The sequence below is a fragment of the Hemitrygon akajei genome, unplaced genomic scaffold (assembly GCF_048418815.1).
Source record: "Hemitrygon akajei unplaced genomic scaffold, sHemAka1.3 Scf000128, whole genome shotgun sequence".
Lineage (NCBI taxonomy): Eukaryota > Metazoa > Chordata > Chondrichthyes > Myliobatiformes > Dasyatidae > Hemitrygon > Hemitrygon akajei.
The window spans coordinates 1,731,373-1,736,837 of record NW_027332014.1 but is presented as its reverse complement, the minus strand read 5'-3'; positions in this window follow the sequence as shown (position 1 = coordinate 1,736,837).

Below are 5,465 nucleotides of genomic sequence, written 5' to 3'. Positions count from 1 at the left end.
AAATTATAAGCCAGTCAGCCTGACGTCATAGTGGGTGAATTATTAGTTGGTATTGCAAAGAACTGGATATATAAATATTTGGATAAAGAGGGTTGATTAGAGATTGTCAACAAGGCTTTGTCAACATGGCTGGTCATATTTAACTGAACCAACTGGGTTTCTTGAGTAGGTGACCAAGAGGTTGATGAAGGAAAGGTGATGGATGTTTTTATGTGGACTCTCCCAAGGCGTTATACAGCTTCCCACATTCGGATGTTGGTCAGGAGGTTAATTTGCTTGGAATTCCGGATGGCGTAGTCCATTAGATTTGACATTCCAGAGAGTGGGAGTGCGTTGGTTGCCTCTCCAACTAGAAGCCTGTGGCTAGTGGTGTCCACAGGGTTCAGTGCTGGGTCCATTGTTTGTCATCTGTAAAAACAATCCGGATGATAATGTGGTAAAATGGATCAGCAACGTTGCCACTGACGTCAAGATTATGGGTTTAATGGACAACAAGAAAGGGTATCAATGCTTTGATCTGGAGCATCTGAGAAAATGGGCTGAAAAGGGGCAGGTAGAATTTATTGCAGATTAGGGTGAGATTTTGCAATTTGGGAGGACAAACCAGGATGACACTTACATATTGAATGTTAGAGCTCTGAGGTGTATGAACCTGGAAATACAGATTTGTATCCTTGAAAGCAGCCTTAAAGGCAAATACGGTTCAAAAGAGAGCTTTAGGTATAATGGTCCTCATAAATCAGGGCATTGATTACAAGACTTGTGATGTTATGTTAAGGTTGTAAATTATGTTAGTGAAGCAGATTTCAAAGTAGTGTGTGCAGAAGGAAAAGATATCGATTAAGTTGAAAGAGCTGAGAGAAAATTTACGAGGATCTGAATTACAAGGGAAGTTTGAATACATTAGGAATTTATTTACTGCTGTGTTTAGTGGGAAAGATGAAATGTTTAAGGGGAACCTGAGTGGGGACTTCACTCAGGGGGTGGTGTGAGAGGAACGAGCTGCCAAGAGAAGTGGTAGAGGCAAATTCAATTGTAACATTTTGGAAAAGTTTGGGTCGGTGGATGAGATGAGAGACGTGTGGTATTGGTGCAGGTAGATGAGACCAGAGAGAAGAACAGGCTGGCATGGGCTGAAGTTCCTGTTTCTATGCTTTAGTGCTCCGTGACTCTCTGACCAACACACCTCCCCCACCAATACATTAAAGGTCAACCTGCCAGTTGCCTTCCTAACTACGTCTGGCTCTTCTTGCAGTCTGAGATAAACACCCTATGGTTGACCAGTGTGACTACACTCTTACATTTGTATGACAGTCCTTCCATCTTTCATAAAATTCTCTCTAAATCCCTTCTCAGTTACAGGCCCTGAACACAGTCCGCTCCGTGGTACTGATCCGTTGCAAACCTGACTATGTGTTTATTCTGCGTCTACTCCCACTAATGTGTGCTGTCCATTACAGAGAATATGTCCAGTCACACACCTTCCACTCCACATTTCTGCCCATTTTAAACCTAACAACTGTTATCCTGTGACTATTTCCCCTCCAGCACCTGTGTCTATTCCTGTTCCTCTGCTCAATACTGACCCATCACTGATCCTATGGTTGTTAGGGGAAACGGACTGACAGGGAACAATAGGCTCTTCATTGCAGATGCTCAGAATAGATGATGTTAGTTTTATTTTGCGTACATTTCCAAAACATACATCGACTGTTACACTGCCCAGCTCAGACTTCATTGCTTCGAGAAGCCGATGCGGAAAGTAGTCGACCTGTCGCTGAGCCTGAGACCACTCATAGTAGAGAGTGAGGAGGTTGTAGGTGGTCCCATCTCCCTCCACTCACACACCCACATCTCATCCGGATTCACACGTGAGTAGACATCCCCAAACCTGCTAGAACTTGAAATTCGGCTTGTGCTCCGTTTATATATGTGTGTGTTGCACAGAGACAGTGTGTGGGGATGGGGGAAGAGAGTGTAAATAAATTAAAGCTGATGGACCTCCTCTGTCTCGTCCATCTGTAAGGTTTCAGGAAGTGATTTCTCACCTTTGTTTAGTGCCTCAGTGAGGGAGATCTCAACTCTGTCCGTGGGTTCCCAGTGAGGGAGAAAAAAGAGATGAAATTTCTTACTGTGGGGTCTCACTGAAAGCCCACAGCCCTAGTGTGCCATTTCTCACTGAGGTAATTCCAGTCTTTCATTTCCAGAATGTTACCTGATGAACAGATCATTTTGCTGCTGATCCTGGGTTCTCTGGGTGAGTAATGTGTTGTAGGGACAAACTGCGTGCTGTGTACAGTAAGAGGAAGTGGATGTTATTTATTGTTTCTGCAGCTGAGCAGAGACAGCCTGTATTTCATGGGGAAAAAAGTATTGAAGGACAGTTGGGGAGGCAGAGATCTTTCAGCAGAGAATTTCAGGTTTAAGTCTGAGAAGAAGCCATGGCTGGCAATGCAGTGATTACACTCCGAGAGGCTGGGTCTGGAGGGAGTTTTAAGAGGCCGGATGATATTACCCTGGGAGGAAGTGATGAGGCTATGTTGGATGTGAAAGCAAAATTGTGTTTTTGTTACTCAAACAGATTAGTGAACATGGGGATGGTGGGAAAAGGGGCATTGGGCAATTTCAGGCACAGCCAGCGGAGTTTGTGTAGAGAAGAGGGCAGGGCAGGGAGGTGGCTGAAGGTGTGACTGAGAGATGGACTGATGGAGAGGCGGAGCTGTGTGATGTCGATAGAGGTGGAGATGGGTGATGTAACAGAGGCGGGTGTCATGGTGGGGCAGAGGTGTGACTGGAGCCAGATCAGTGACAGCCCCTGAACCGCTGGCTGAGGGAGACGCCTGGGGAAGGGAGGTACCAGTGATCCAGGGCACGGTTTAAAACACTTTTAAATACTTGATCCTTCAAACTTTCCAAATTCTTAAACTTCCCACTAATTTTTGCTCAACTATATGCTCTCGCTGTTGCTTTTATGCTCTTTAAACTCCCTTATCAGCCACAGCTGCCTCATCTTCGCTTTAGAATATTATTTCATATTGGGATTTATCTACGTGAACCTTCCGAATTCTCCCAAAAAAGACATGTTCCCTGCATGACAACATACACAAAATGCTGGCGGAACACAGCAGGCCAGGCAGCATCTATAGGAAGAAGCACCGTCGACGTTTCGGGCCAAGACCCTTCATCAGGACTAACTGAAAGGAGATATACTAAGAGATTTGAAATAGTGGGGGGAGGGGGAAATGCAAAATGATAGGAGAAGACCGGAGGGGGTGGGATGAAGCTAAGAGCTGGAAAGGTGATTAGCGAAACTGATACAGAGCTGGAGAAGGGAAAGGATCATGGGACGGGAGGCCTCGGGAGAAAGAAAGGTGGGGGGAGCACCAGAGGGAGATGGAGAACAGGCAGGGTGATGGGCAGAGAGAGAGAGAGAAAAAAAAACAACTAAATATGTCAGGGATGGGGTAAGAATGGGAGGAGGGGCATTAACGGAAGTTAGAGAAGTCAATGTTCATGCCATCAGGTTGGAGGATACCCAGCTGGTATATAACATGTTGTTCCTCCAACCTGAGTGTGGATTCATCTTGACAGTAGAGAAGGCCATGGATAGACATATCAGAATGGGAAATAGACGTGGAATTAAAATGTGTGGCCACTGGGAGATCCTGCTTTCCCTGGCAGACCGAGCGTTGGTGTTAGCGAACCAGTCTCCCAGTCTGCGTCGGGTCTCGCCAATATATAAAAGGCCACATCGGGAGAACCGGACACAGTATACCACACCAGCCAACTCACAGGTGAAGTGTCGCCTCACCTGGAAGGATTTTCGCCAATCACCTTTCCAGCTCTTAGCTTCATCCCACCCCCTCCGGTCTTCTCCTATCATTTCGCATTCCTCCCTCTCTCCACTACTTTGAAATCCTTTAGTATCTCTCCTCCAGTTAGTCCTGACAAAGGGTCTTGACCGAAAACTTCGACAGTGCTTCTTCCTATAGATGCAACCTGGCCTGCTGTGTTCCACCAGCATTTTGTGTGTGTTGTTTTAATTTCCAGCATCTGCAGATTTTCTCGTGTTTCCTGCATGACTATGTAGTTTCTTCCTGGTTCTCAACATTCCTCCCACATTACAAAGGCTTGTAGGAATGGTTGGATAATTGATCATTATAAATTACCCCAAACTTTAGGTATTTGGGAATAGGAAGCAAATGTGTTTTGATGAGCAAGTTATGGAGCTGAAGGGTAATAATGAGAGGGGAATGAAATTGATGTGATTTTTCCACGAGCAGGCATGCAATCTGGCAATGGTCTTTCCTGCCTTCTGAATATAATCTAGGAAACTTCTGAGACTGACCTTAGAGGCAGAGGAATTGCCCATCTGGTTTACGCTCTTCCTGACTGGAGGGTAAATCTCATGTGATTGGTGTTCACGGATCTGGGGAGTTGTGTGGGTGTTAACAAAGGCTGAATGACCAGTCAATATTAGATGAAAGCAGGTCATCCTTCTGTCCCACAGTTGCAGACTCCACCGCAGATGACCCATGTGAAAATCACACCATACTGGATCAGCCCTGGAGGAGCTTGAGTTGCTTTGAAACTCGGTGCAGTGGTCGGTGGATGGATGATGGACACCTTACGGAAGGATGGTACAGATTTAGCAGGTGAGGTTCGTGAGGTTCAGCAGCTCCCGTGTTCCCAGTTACATCCTACTCAGATGCTCTCAGTGAATTCTCCATTTTCTTTCAGGCTGCTTCCATAATCTAAGTGTGAGCTAGGAAGGTAAATTGCGCTTTAAGTTCCTCAGCCTGAGCAAACAGACACATGAAGCAGTAGGAGCAGGTTGTGGATGGTCGTATGGGCAGTTGGTGCATATCACAAGTCCTGCTTTTGCGGCCACTGATGCCAAACAGGGAATCTCTGAAGAGTATTGATGATGGCTGCGGCCAGCATCTTGTAAAGGCCCTGTCCAGAAGAAGGCAATGGCAAACCACTTGTGCAGATAAAATTGTCAATAACAATCATTGACAAACCGTGATCGTCCATGATATACAACGTGGCATACAATAATTTAAAAAAAACTGTAAATGAATCAGGTTTGTTTGGTAGGTATTTTTTGGGTAGAAGAGGTGGTGAATGGTGTGGAAAGGATTGGTCCCGAAGGATACAGTCCGAACCTAATGGGCTGAGTTGTTTCCTTCTGCTATTTAGTGTGTACATCAATGTGGATAAGATGTTTTAGAATGAGTCACACAGGAATTCAGAAGATATCACTTCTTTGGGGAGCCAGGGTAAGGGTTCAGAGAAGAGGAAACTCCTGCATTCATCTATGAGGAAATGGATATTCACACAAGTAGTTGTATGGGGCAAGAGGACAAACGTAGTTTCCTGTGATGTGACCAGAGCTGGACATTGTGCAGATATAATAGACCACAGATCCTGGACTGGTTTTGACTCTATGATCATTGTTTCAG